Source organism: Aptenodytes patagonicus, chromosome 2, assembly GCF_965638725.1.
Source record: "Aptenodytes patagonicus chromosome 2, bAptPat1.pri.cur, whole genome shotgun sequence".
In the NCBI taxonomy this organism is placed as follows: domain Eukaryota; kingdom Metazoa; phylum Chordata; class Aves; order Sphenisciformes; family Spheniscidae; genus Aptenodytes; species Aptenodytes patagonicus.
In genome coordinates, this window is record NC_134950.1 from 130,378,845 (window position 1) to 130,393,806 (window position 14,962).

Sequence of the window (14,962 nt, forward strand, 5' to 3'; positions counted from 1 at the left end):
CATTCACCACTTAGCACAGCCAGACTTCTCTATATGGAAGGCAGAACGCCTCAAATACCCTACAGATAGTCCTAGAACACATTGTATGAAATGTATGTAAGAAATGGGAAACAAAACTCCTGACACAATATACCAAAAGCAAGGACAGAAGCTGCCTCTTGGGTACACTATTTGACTGTACAAAGATTATATTCTACCACGCTCTAATTACCCATAACCAAAATATTTTGACAGACGAAGACTACAGTGATTTTCTCCTGATCCCTACCTTGTGTCTTTAATCTGAATTATGTTTCCCATTCAGTTCCTGGACTGTTGAAAGATATCATGGTAACCAGATTTGAAATATATTGAAATTGATGAAAAGTGACCAAAAAAAGGCAACATAAAAAAAAAAAAAGTCTTTTCTTTTTTTCTTTTTTTTTTTTCCCCTTTTTGATTAAGTTTGATATTATAGACAGATCTTAGATATGAATCAGACAGGTAATTTATCTGAACAAAGTTTGCAGTGTTCTGGTCACAAGCGAGTTGTTCACATGTAATCAAATACTGCATGTACTGCGCTATGCATATGTGTAAATCAATGTCGCCTCCTATCCCATTCCATTGTAACAGGCTTGCTTTCTCCAAAACATTGGATCATTTAACACACAGTATGCTTATAGTATCTGTCACAGTATGCCAGAACACATGAGAATGTTATACCTGGACATAGAACTAAAGCCCAATGCTTTAGAGAGTGTCACCATACATGTAGACCTCAGAAACCCTGTATCTGGGCATGGAAAAAATTCTCTATTGTCTCTTTTTTCTGTGCTGGTATGAGAGGCAATTGATAAAACAACTATTCATGATCTATTGCTAGAATTTATTATTAACAATAATCTATTGATAGAAATGCCTGTTAAAAACGATCTCCAACAAAATTTCACCCTCCACCTTTGAAGTTTCCTCTCCTGTGTGCCCTACTGCCAGTGCCTGGTGAGCTATCTTTCCTCCTCCCATGCTCACTTGGACATATAAATCGCTTAACCCGGCACTTGTGTGCTACCCATCCTGGACCTGCCACTGGAATATTCTCTCTCCAGATTAGCAGTGCTGTTTGGCTGAACATCCTCAATATTAGGTGATCGGTAGGGGTTGTTAGCCCTGAGCAGAGCAACACTGGGAAATGAGAATGGCTGAGAAGATCAGTTCAGCTGTCATAACCTTCCATGCTCCTGATTCCTAACCCAGTCTTACCTATGCCAACACTTCAGTCTTATCTGATGTTTCCATTACTGTAGAAATACCAAGGCAAAGATGTAGGATTTTTTTTAAGAATATTTCTCCTACTAGGTCCATAATGGCAATCCACAGGCAGATTTTTGGTTGTTCTAAAATCAAAACCCACTTACCAAATCCTAGAAAGAGCTTCAGGTCCCAAAAGCCTCACTAAACAACTTGAGACTTTTCCTTTAAGAGGGAGCATTTTTTCTGTCACTACAGGTGCAAATACCTCCTGAACACTGGATAAGAGAGAAGTCCACAGGTTTCCAGCAAAACACCTCTTCGTTTTTAGGAAAGACATGCAAAGAAGGCAAATGTGAACAACTTAGTTCTTGGCCCTAGAGTGCAACCTCAGCCTTGGAGAGTTTTGCATGTTGGGGGGAGTGAAGCGGGGGAAGAAAAGTAGAATCTGCAAGTCATCTGTGTGAGCTGACAGGAACACCTCCCAAGTGTGGACACAGAGCTTGCTTGCAGAGCAAATACTTATTTCCAAAGTATATTTCCAAAATGCTGTATTTCCAAAGTCCAGCTGATTTCCAGAAAGTCCCACTACGTGTTTACTGCTTCAAACAGGGTGAAGTCTGAATTAGATGCCAAAAAGTCATCTGAGCCTGCCCAGAAGTGACTTGGAATCTGACATGACTCTTTTATCTCCTTTGGCAATAGTACTGCAATAGTTATAAGGATCTTTTCTTCTGTAGCTGGCAGATAGGCTTCAATACATACCCTGTGATATACCCAGATCAGCACATACTGGTCTTCACTCAATATGTCTCATCAAATGTGAGCATTTCAGTCTACAAATCTGCCCCTTGGATAGTGGAGGTTGACTGAGGGAGTCACTTAAAATAGTGTGTCTGCAACCACAAGAAAATAAAGAACAAATGAAACAATTAGCATATTTCTCAAATGATGCTGTTTAATCATGAATACTCAACATTTGACCTGCCTAAAAATGTAACGTTGACAGTGATTTCCAGGATCCAAACATTTATATAGCTTTTAATATAACATTACACTGAGAAAGACTAAGCTCAAGAGTCATCACTTTTGCAGGGCCAAAAATCCAGTTCAGCTAACTGATTTCCACTCTCTACAAACTCTTGGAAGGAACTCAAAGGAAAATGTCTTGTGATCCTTTGCTGCCATTGCAGCTGAAGTTAATATAAAATTTTGTTTCAATGTGTTTTAATCATTGATGGCACCACTGGTGTTGATGCAGAAACAAATTATTAAAAAAGGGCTAGAAAATGAAATCTCTTAATGTCACACTAGTAAGCCACCCGCTGCTTACCTGAATGGTCCCCTATGAGCAGTAATACACTCAGTCTCCGCAAGACACTCCTTGGAAGAGTAGCATCAGAGCAATACGGAGCTGCTCCTGGAGGTGGGGCTTGTAGTCAGCCATGAACTTCCTTCTGGGACTTTGTGTGCTGACACTCAGAAGGGCATCCCAGACACCGCTGCCCCTGCTTCTTGGTACACTGAGGCAGAAGAATGACCCTCCTTTTGTGCAGCCCTACCCAGCTCCTCTGTCACAACTGCTTTGAGGCCAGGAAGAGCCAAAGCTGTAGATCTGGAGGAGCTCTGAGCCTCTGGCTGAAGGTTTTTTCATCAAAACCAGAAACATCTAGTTGGTCTAAGGTATTGTGGCAGGGAATGCTGTCAGGCTATTTTGCTCAACTGCTTCACTGACCAGAAATGCAAGGCAGTAGCAGAATCAAACCTAGCATTTTCACTGTCTCTTTCCTCTCCTCTCAAAGACACTAGGCACACCTGCTCTTTTGAACACACCACACACACCTTTTAGCTCTCTCGGTCTCTTCAAAGACCTAATCTTCTACTTAGGATGGTCTTAGATCATTCCATCCTCTTTGATCATGCTTCTATTCATTCAATATCTCCAAATATCTGCATACTCTGTCAATACTGAGTCAGGGGGGCACAGTCAGAGAAGAAGTTCCTCATGGATCAAAGCATTTCTCCTGGCAAATACAATAAGACCATTCAATAAAGGGGATACTGAGTCTTTTGGTGCATTTGTATAACCCAGTGTAACAGAAAGTTAGGTTCCTAATACATAGCATTTAGTATTATAGTAATAATACTTAATTTCTTCACCCATTTTTGTTAAAGAATTTTTACTTTTCAGGAAGAAAATGCTAAAAAAGTCATATGGAGCATATGAGAACTGGGAAATGAGAGCTGGGAGCCAACATTGCATGTTTTGTGCAGGAATTAGCTTACATTCAGGGTCATTTTGAAAAAATGCTGAGACTTTGCTTATTTTCTACTTCAATAAACTTTATTGAGCAACAATATCGTTCTACCTCAATAAGCTTATTTAATGTTCAGGCCTACGCAGTACCTCTGCCCAAATCCAGTGTGTACCTGGCCTTATGTACACTTTTGCTACAGCTGTTTGTATGAGCAGGATGGCTCAAGGGATTATGAATTGAAAAGGAACATAGTGCTAATATTTGGTGTCCTTCTGTGATGCACAAGCAAAACTCCCAGGTTCACTTCCTAAATGTCTGTAAGTGATCCTTTTCTTTAGTGGAAAAAAACAGTGTAATGCAAAATGTTACCCCTCACTCACAACTCAAACAGCACTGAACACCAGAATCTAAGGCATGTGTGCTGATTAATTAGTATAAACAGTCCCTTTATACCATGGATTATCTGAAATTTTTACCCTCCCAGTCCTCGCAGAGCTTTACTGATGATCATTATAGGTCTCTCTTCAAATTTTATAGGGATATATATACAAATGGCACTATAAACACAGAATAAAGCACAGCCTTGAGGCAAATAGAGTTTCTTGCATTTAACTGCAGGATACTTCTACTGAAGCAAGGTAGTCATTTCCCAATTATTATGTTAGCACAAGATAAATATGAGTTAACAGAAGTATCCAGCTGCCAAACTCAAAAACAAAAGAAAAAGACAACTTCTTGTCACAGAGATTTTCCTGCTGCTTAATTCTCCTGTCTGCTCCTGTGCAAGCACTCACCTTTTTTAATGAGGAAATGGTCCGCAAAGCTGCAAAAATGAAAAATGAGATATATATTCAATTAGCTGTAGTACTGTTGGCATGCCACTTCAGGTCAGCTGGAAAGCTTTGAAAAGCAAGACATTTGTAACTTAAAGTAGAAAATCTGAATGCAAACTCAGCTGGCTTAACTGTGAAGCTCTTTTGGCAAACTACTGAAAAACATAATTGAATGTAGCCCTCCTGGGAAGGAACCCTAATAAACTGGAAGACGACTTGTCTGCTAGCATTTTGATTTTGCCTTCACAGTGTTCAAGTCTTTGTGCGATTACAGTAGTAAGTTTCACTTACAGGAATGATTACCCTATGCAGTTATAGGTAAGGGCCTGTTTTATCCTCCCCCTGCAGCTAACATCCATCAAAGAAATGGCTTTCTAGACATAGCCTGCTTTCCATGAGTTTATTTTCAAAGGGTGACCATCATTTTATGGGCACAGGCGACACCTGAACAATTTACTCTGGCATTTTTTGTGCTTACAACCCATACCATGAATACAAATATGATGAGCTGCACACCTGACTGAGTGGCTGCTGTGCAGGCAGAAAACAGAGACGCATTTTAGCTGCGAGCCTGTGCTGCACCTGCAGGAAGACTAGTTATGCCAGTGACAATATGTATCTACACAGGAATAAAAGGTGAGGGACATTGCTGTAGAAGAACTGTAAGGGAACACACGGTCCCATTTCACTCCCCATGCCAATCTACAACCACAATAATACCCCAGTAGTCAATATCCTTACAGATGCCTTATAAATACTAAATTTTTTCAGCCTTTTGTTTGCCAGATTCCAGGATATTTGTGCCAGCAACATCAACTCAGAAAAATACTGCCACCTGTGATCTGATTCAACACAAATCCCATCTTTGCACAGCTTTTACTGTTTAAGGAAGATAATTGTACCAATGCACTAAGTCTCCTGATATTCTGTGGCATGTTTTTAATTTGGGTTCTCCCATTCCCCCCAATACAGCTACAATCTTCACCCCTCAAAACAATAGGTCCAACATGAGATAATCCCTATTCCATGCTTAGTGATGCTTATAGCTCAGGAGATGATAGCACGGCAGAGCAGTTGCACTTCTGTCAGGCTATAAGAAGCACAAGTATAGGCAAGACCTGAAAGAAGACATAGATCTTTTATATTGGGATTTGTTTCCCTGATTAGTTTAAATGAACCACAAACAGCCAGTCAACTAGTGGAAAGCAAACTTCAAACTTGGATTCCAGCTTGCCTGCAGATTCCTGTGATGCTATCCTGCCGTAAAGGGTCACAAAGAATCAACTTGGACTTCTGCTGGACAGTGTCTGAGAATCCAGCTCCTGGAAGGTACTCAGTATCATTTTATTCAGGAAAAGTCTCCAAGATTTTGATTTAAAGAAAAAATCATGAGGTTAAATAAATTCCTTGTTGCATATAGTGGTGGTAGAAGTTAACTTCTGGTTTAGCCTGTGACACAGCTTATCAGATAGGTAATGATTACTGACTGTATGTCAGAGTGACACAGACGCATTTAATTCAGGTTCAGTGAGGACCAGGTGCTTGGGTCTGATAAAAACTTTGCTGGCACAGGCCGAGGGTAGGGAAAAAGACAGAGCGACTGTCATCTGTCCCGACTTCAGGGCAGTTGCAGGCCAGTGTGACCCCAGCAAAAGTGTAGTCGTTCTGGCAAGTTGGTCAAGGATTACTAAGGACAGTGCGCTTAAACCTGAGTCAAAGCATGACTGAGCAGCATGAGATAAGAATCAAGCCTACTTCCTTTCTTCCCCTCTTCTTTCCTTTTTGTCTCTCCCAAACTATGTCCAAGACATTCATCTTCTCTGAACTGCAGTAACCTTCACTTTTCTTTGTTACTATTGAAATCCCTTACAATTGCTCTGCTTTTTTTCTCATGAATTCTTACAATTCTATGCAGAATTAATCCAGTTATTTCAGCATTTTTCCCTCTTTCATTTATCCCAATTATGTTAATGACTATGAACATTTCAGCACTAAAAAAAGATACTTCTGAAGTGCTTCAGACAGTCTGGCACAGGAGTCCCTGGAGGTAGTTTTAGATGCTACAGATTTGGGTTCACATTTTCCTGCCATGGTAGATTTGGGTTCACATTTTCCTGCCATGGTGCAGTACTAAAAAATAAAATCCCAGCTGGTACAGACAATGCTGTTAAAGAACTGAAATTAGCCTGTACTTTCTCAGGTAATGCCACGGCTGTATCTGACAATGACTGTTAAATTCAGGGTTAGTTTATATGCATTTATTTCACAAAACAGAGACCTTAGGACAGTATTCTACGTTGCTTACAAGCCAAAAGGGTCACAGCTTTATATATATCATTGCTTTGTTTTTCATTCAGTCCTATTCTGTACCCAATTCTAACAAACCGTTTAATAGTGCCAGACTTCCTGCACTGACCACATTTACATTGCATCATCAGGCTTTATTGAGTGTACAACCAGAAATGCAGAACACTGCATTCTACATAGAAGTATACTTATTTAGAAAGGTATTTTAAGTGCATTTAGTCAGGAAGTTAAAAGAGAAAGAAGTGGTTATTTATACTGCTTAGAAAAATCCTTAGTAAACTGCTAAGAGTCAGATCTTTGAAGTCATTGTCTTACCGGTTTACTCATTCTTTAATAAGTCTCTGTGGAGATTATACTGATTGCTAATACTCAGGCCATCACCTGGAAGATAGAATGGCTGGAAGAATTCAATAACAAGCAGTGAACTGTCAGATACCATCTTCAAGAGAATGACAAGAAGCCAGGAGAATGAGACCACCAGCAGCAGCACAAAAGAACTACTATCATGGAGGAGAATATGCTAAATAGCAGAGAGCCAGCAATAAAGAAGTGAAGTAACCAAGCACAAAGCTGAAACCATTAGTTGGAAATTCCCACTCAAAACACGAGAGAAACCTCTCACTCACACACTTGATATTTCCAGAGTGAGAAACTGTTCAGGAGCACTCTTGATTTTGAATGTAAGGCAACCGGGAAGCAGACCACAGATGGAATAGGTCAACTCTAGCTATAAGCCCAGCTGCAAACTCTTTATTGAAATAAGTGGATCTGTGACAGTTTGCAGCAGCTGAAGGCCTGTCTCTGCTGTTTTATACATCTGGAACATTAAGATCAAACCAGATTTCATCATATGTCAAGACAAAAGCATTGACAAATAATTTAATTAATTTAGTTCATATTCAAAGGGGAGTAAGGGTATGAAATCAATCTTTCATTTGGCAACTGGTCAGCCAGAGAAAATTATGAGCAAACCATTCAGTAGAAATGGAACAATCACCAAAAATGTTTTAATCGGCTCCAATGGAACCAAGAAACTGAACTGAACATGGGATAGTTAATTTACTAGTAACATTCAGAATCTGCCATCTGTGACTGATTCATATAATCCACTCCAAGGTATACAGACTAACTTAGCCTGAAAATCTGTGTCTTTCTGCTGCAGTCACTTTCTATAGAGTTGGTTTTGTTTTGGTTTGGTTTTTTGGGTTTTTTTACCACTTCAGTCCAAGGAAACATTAGTTATTTTCAGGTTTCCTCATAAATGTGAAACTTGAATCACATTCACCAGAGTTTACTGAGGTCAGTGAACTTTTTAGTGAATACAAGGCAGATTTATCGCTTTTAGTGGAACAATGTAAAAGTTGGCTGTTTTCTTCAGTTCCATGAACTGTCATAGGCCAAAATATGAAGACTTGGATACTGTTTCCTTTGGGTAAGAGTTTATCCAAATCCTAAATGCAAAACTTAAGAAACTCCTTCCTCTTCATTTGTAAAAAGTTATTCAATTACTTTTGGGATGCTGCAGAGTTGAAAAATAGTCCAAGCCAAAATAAATAACATATATTTTACAAAAAAAGATGTGCTGTACAATGACTTATCAAACTGCAGATCCAGTACTGTCTCCCATTTCCATCCATTCCCCTCACATTAACAAAAGTAACAGGTGCATTTTGCAGAATAGCCTGAATGTTACCAGAGGGCAGACAGTATTATTGAACCAAGGGGAGGAAAGTGAATTCTAAAGCCAAAAATCCTCCCCTAAGGATGCTCTAAGTAGTGTCCCGTTAGGCCTAGGCCAATTGCAGTTTCGGATATTATTGCTTAGGAATTGTAACTTTATACCACAAAATGTCTCTTCTATTACTCATACAATAATGCACCACATTTCTAAAAACAGTTCTGGATCAATGGTCGATAGAGACCATCAAAAGGATGCAAAGGTGTATAATCAAGCTTTTATCTTGCTTTAGTAAGTTCTAGGCAATTAAAATTTCATGACATATATTAAGAGGGTCGGGGTTTTTTTCTGAGTTTATACTTAATGTAGAACTCTCTACAGTGAAATATTTGCCAGTAGCGATCTCTTTCATACAATATTAGCATATCCAATTCTTCCCTTGTGGGATGTTTCAGCATATAATATTAATTCACCATAAGGTAATGTACTCATTTTAGCAATCTCCTGTGTTCTCATTAATTAAAACCCTGGTACAATCACTTGTAGTCTATTCCATTTTACTTTGCTTGCTTTGTTTTGGCTTTTCTTTTTCTTTCTTTCTTTCTCCCCCCCCCCGCCCCGCCTTGTCTCCAGAGTGGTGCTGGTTTTTAGTAGAAAACCTCTATCAATGCCTACCCCATATTCAACAGTTACTCTCATATACAGGTCCAACAGCTTCAGACAGGATGGTCCTTTTCTATTTGGCAAGGTGTAATTATAATATTTATATTAATATAAATGTAATTTTAATATAACAATAACTTTGCTTTGCTCTAGGATTAGTTCTACTGTCCTTTTCTTCATAATCCCAAGTTTGAAACCCATTTCAATTTCCTTTTTTTTTCCTCAGAACTGTCAGGAAATTTCTACAAAATTGCATTCTCTCTGAAATTCTCAGGTGAGTTGTACAAATTATGACCTGCTCACCTCCCCATTATATAGATAATTGTGAACTGTTACTTAAACCTCCAAACATTTTTTGATTGAGGTTATTAAATAATAAAGTATGTGGCATGAATTACTGGAGAATCATCCTTTAAAAGGTTTCACTACATGTTCAGTTCTCATCCTTCAGGAGAAAAAAAAAAGAGTCGCTGTAATGAAAGTTACAAACATAAAGTTTACAAACATAAAATAGTAGATGAACAGAGATATAAAACCTCTGTCAGCTCTCTGAGATTACAAACTACTATTTGATAGTTGCTGCTGGCTAGAAGAAAGATTCTGGTAGTAAACCTCAAAGTACTATTAGAATTTCCTTTAAAAAAGGTCAAGACAATTTAGAGCATTTTACTAAAGGCTTTTTTTTTTTCTGTAAGTTAATGCTAACAACTCTATTCCTTTCTACATTTAATGGCTTGTCTGTAGTGCTTATTTTGCTATAGGTTTTATTTTCTCAAGTTGTTTTATGACTAAACTTTATATCAGTGGTTAAAGCACTGAATGTACTATTTTAAATATGAATTTTAATTGAATAAAATAACATTTTTAGAAAGGAAAGTAATTATGAGAGAAATATCTAACATTGATTCCACCAAGCTAGGATGCAAACTCCTTCAGAGATAGTTTTATTTGTTAAAATGTTTGTGATTATTGTAATAGCACTTTTTTTCCTTTCAGGATGCTTTTAAATCCAGATTCTGGCAAACTAATATCAAACAGGCTGTTCCTATTTATTAGAAAAGGAATCTTGAAGTTTATGTATTTATGACATATAGGTAGACAGGTGGTATTGTGTTTCAGAGAAAAGACATGGTAGAGCAAAACTTACAGAGGGAGACAAAGAAAAATACACTGGCAAAACTGATTTATCAGCTGAAAGAAAACAAGGTGAGAGATCAGGTAAGAGGCAGATGGAGAATGAAAGAAGACAAAGGAATGTGGCATCAGGTATTTTAAAAAATAGTTGAGCCTGGAAACCCTAATACCCAGAGTCTATATGCTTCTGATAAAGCAGATGAGGCTCTAGAATAGAAGAAAAAGAAAAGTGAGTGGATTAAAGAGAGAACAGAAATATGCAGGGTGAGAGGCCCACCAAAAGTCAAATTCAACTTGAAAAATTGCAAGCCAGGGAAATTAATGCAAAACACAGGCATCCAATGATCAGATTGAAACCAGGGAAGAAGTAATAGCAATATGTTCTTTGGAGAAATGGTGAGCAACACGCTAGCCATGAATTTGCAATGTAATATGATGGAGGGGGGACATAAAATCCAAGTAACAAACACAGGCAGCTAATCACAAAGTAGAGAGAAAACAGTTCCTTATCTATATGGCTTTGCTTACAACTGTATCTGGAGTATTTCATCAATTAAGGGTACCTTATGGCCAAAAATGTATACATGCTGTGAAAGGGGAAATGGGGAAAAGCAAAAAAAAATTACTGGGTTGATTTGGGTTGGTTTATGGGACCGAGAGGGACAGACTTATGAGGAAAGATTAAATAAATACAGTATGGCCTAGATGCTTAGACATGGCTGGAGGAACTAAAGTAACCAGGTACAAACTGGCATAAATACTAGAAGCAGAAAGTATAGTCCTTATAAGACAACAGGAACAGATTCCAGATATCAAAGTGTCCTTTTAGAAAATTTCCTGAATGGTATGTTATTGTACAGACAGCAACACAAATTTTCTACTCATAGCCCTCAATCTGGTTCTTATTTCAGCTCCATTAAAAACAGTAAACTCTCCTCGATCACCCTTGGCAGGCAGTTCTTCCCCACCGTCAGTAATCTGGAGATATTAAAAAACTCAATACTTTTCCAAGGAAAGGAGGAGGTTTAGGGTGGAGGAAGACCATAGACACAAATAGATACAGACAGCTCAGTATTCATACTCATGAACACCGAATCAGGAAGGTATTTGCTAAGTCCCCTCAAGCAGTGTCCCACCGGAGGCGGTCCCACCTGCCTCTGCAAGAACCGCTCAGCTTTATGCAGACATGTCTCCAACAGTTTGAATAAGGCTGCACAGAATCAGCCAGGCTCAGCTCACCGTCAGTATTCGTACTGTGCCATCTGTATGCCACAGCCTCTAGCCCAAAGCCCACAGGTTCCTGTTTGGGCTGAAGCGTAGCCCTGCAAAGCAGCAAGACCACACTGGACTGTGAGCAACAGCAGGCATTTCAGTTCAGTATTGTTTTCCTGGGATTCAGCTTTGCATAAGGAGCTGCTGCAGGTTGTCTTCCTCTGGCTCCCTGGGGCTGAACATGCCCCCACCGTAGCTTGCAGCACAGCACGGTGAAGAGGCACTGAGGTGGCTTTGGCACAGGCACAGCTGCTGCCACGGCAGTGTGGACATGATCAGCTCGGCGTGCATTAGTCCACTGAACTAGTTTCCTGCAGACTGTACAGGAGGTGGAAGTAGGTCGCTTGAGAGAAGGTAACCAAAAAGCAAGACTGTGATTGACTGTATTGTCTAATGAATACAGCAGAAGTACCAGCCTCAAGAAAAAAAAAAAAATCCAAAACAAAAAAAAAAATCACCACTTTTCCAATATACACCAGAATCTTCTGAAGTTCACTTGTCATACAGGCTTTGCTTACCTCCACAGTCTGAAACAAATGGTTTGTATTTAGCCCTGCAAGTTACATTGTCTTTACATGCTCCTTAAAATGTTGTTTGACATCTGAGGGTCAGAACTGCTAAATTCCCTCAGCAGATCTGCTGTTGGGGGTTGCAAAGAGTGCTTCTCCATTTTAAAAAAAAAAAAAAAGGAAGGAAGATTAGTCTGTATCCATGGCTAACAACCACACACCATATCATCAATACCATGTCCCTGAGCAGCTGAGAGTGACTGACATATTCTGGAATTTTAATGAAACCCATCAGGGAATATCTGATAGGTAAAACATCTGGAAATCAAAAATCCATGGAGTTGTGCAATACTCAAGTGAGGACTGCTTCAATTCTCATTTTTGTCACACCTTCTTTATGCATTTTTAAGCTCATTTCTACCTTTAAAGTTAGCTCTGCCAAGCCTGCTGTCAGTGCAGTTTGGTTATTACCCATTCCCAGCTGATGCTATCAAGCTGACCTGTGGTGAGGCAGGGCTGTCAGAGTAAGCGGATTCCAATGTACAGTAGTTGAAATAATAAATGATAGGAGCTGTACACCAGAGAAAACTGTGATTATATCATCACTCCAGTGCCCATTAAGCTCAGCAATTTCTAGCTATTTGAAAAACTGAGATGTCATTTCTGCAACACGTAAGTGTTTTATTGAATGTAATAAAATTCACCATTTTAACAGTGATTGCTTCTCAGGACCTGCTCACAGGACTGTTATCTAAATAAACATTTCAGGAGGTTACTTACCTCTATCAGACTTTTCATTCATAATGTGAAGATACATTGGTTTGGAAATGACAAACACTTGGTGACTCATTTCTTTTCATGTCTGCCAAAGACCACGACATCAGGATTTATACCAGGACAGTGTTCAAAGCCCGGGAAGTGCCCAGGCTCCTGAATCTCTAACTTCTGGAAACCTTGCAAGGACTGGCTCTGAGAAGTTCCCACACTCTCCTCCCACTCTTTGGCCCAGCACAGAAGTACAGCAAAACTGTACTTTTAGCACTTCTACTCTTCCATAACTGGAGAGTGTAGTTAACTGAATTGTCTGAACCTTAGATAGGTTTGCATTTCATTTGAAGATATTTTTGGAAAGGTTTTTATTTTTTCTGGACTAGTTCTTCCTCCATGAAGTCCTAAAACAGATTATTAAATGTAAAAGTGAATTTCATCATCTATTTGTACAAGAATGTGCCATACAGTCATGGTAGAACTTGATAGGGAACTGATGGGAGGCTCCCCACAGATTTCACTGGGCTTTGCATCAGATCCTGAGAAAGTCCAAACTCCTCTTTTTCTTCTTAGCCAACTTCCACTACTAGTTTTGTGTCAGCCGAGTCACGAAAAGAGAACTCAGCCCTCCCGAAGTAAGGGAACCCAGGATCAGCAGCCAGGGAAGAGATCTTAATACATAAATGCTCTTGGGGAGAAAATATAAAGCAACTCTTTCACCTTTGACCCAGAGGCACTTAACAAACCTGGATGGAAAGTACTGTTTCTAACTGGTGAAATGTGTGCTCAAGAACTATATGAATGCTCATGTATGAGCTATGACTGTGAATTAACTGGAAATCTGGCTCAATTAAATGAAAAAACCCCAAAAATCCAGAGCAGGAAACAAATGTAAACCAGTCCTACCAAGAAACAGATGATACAAATGCTATACAACAGAACAGAATGAAAGGACGTGCAGACAGACTGCAGATGCAAAATACACTTACATCTTTTTAAAACCAATGAAATCAATGACAGAAATAATTCAATCAATGCTTGTAATTTACAAGGAAAGCATGCGTATAAAAATGTTTGTGAGTGTTTGTGGGAGGGCAGATTTGCAAGCAGTGTCTCTGTGGCAGTATTAGATTTTTTTATCTGAAAATAAGTGATAGTAAACCAGGCTTGAGCAATTTTAGATTTGAATCAAGATTTAGGGGTAAGACACCAACTATTTGCTAGCTGAGACTTCACTATCCCAAATATAATTACAAGGGAAGATTGTAGATTGTAGAAAAAGACTAAAAAATAATTTGATCTCTTTCTTTCTAATGCTGTTGACTTCAGCAGAGTTCCTCCTAATTTATTCACTGTTAGTGAGAAAGCAGAAGCAAGTATCTTCTAGTTAGTTGCTGAAGACTCATGTTTTTCACTTAAAAAAGGTGAAGTGTCTCTATTACTTGAGATTAATTTTATTCTGACCTGTTAATCCTTGCTGGATTATGGGATTCTTTGTTTATGTTCTTCTGTACTTACTTGTAACTGTCATGGACTGAGCACCGAAGTGCCACTGGTTCCAAAAAACTGATATTTAAAGGAAGTCTTTTTGCATCTTGCTAAGGTTCTGCTTTCCATGAGTTGTTCTATGCTGAACACTATAATATGGTACTCATTCTAGGCTGCATGGAAAAAAGAAGCCCCAAACTTTTCCCCTTCTCCATTTTCTTGAGCTAATCTGGTAGCCCAGAAAAAGGTAGAAAGGTAACATCAGCAACCAGAAGATCCCCTCTTGTCTGTGTTATTTGCTGCTGATTTTCCAGCTGAGTCTACAAGCATGGCCAAAAAGGCTCACGCTGCTGTTCTTAGCCCAGCCAGGTTATTTCAGGATATGAAGCAACCTACATGGTCGTCATGGTGTATAGGAAGCCTTCCACTTCTTTTATACTCTTTTACTGTCAGGATCTTGTCCAGATTTTTAAACTTGTGAAACATTAGTACAAAGATTCCAATGTAAATCTCCCCCAGTCAGTACCCAGGAGATTCTGGTGCCCTAGAAATGCTGAAGCTCTGAGCAAACCGTGGTGTACAGAGCATCCTAAGACACCCAGTGCCACTCTTGAGATGGAGCTAGATCCATACTTCTTTGTTCCCATTTTAGACTTTGTTTCTATTTTATCATCTTCCTTTTCTTCAGTAAAAGTGTCAGCCTCCCTACTTACAGTCCCCCATATAGCTGTATATATTTTGAAAGCTAAAATACCTAATGTTTGGATTTTACTGCAAGTGATAATAAACCTGAAGACCACATTTTATAAAACCCCGAGATAA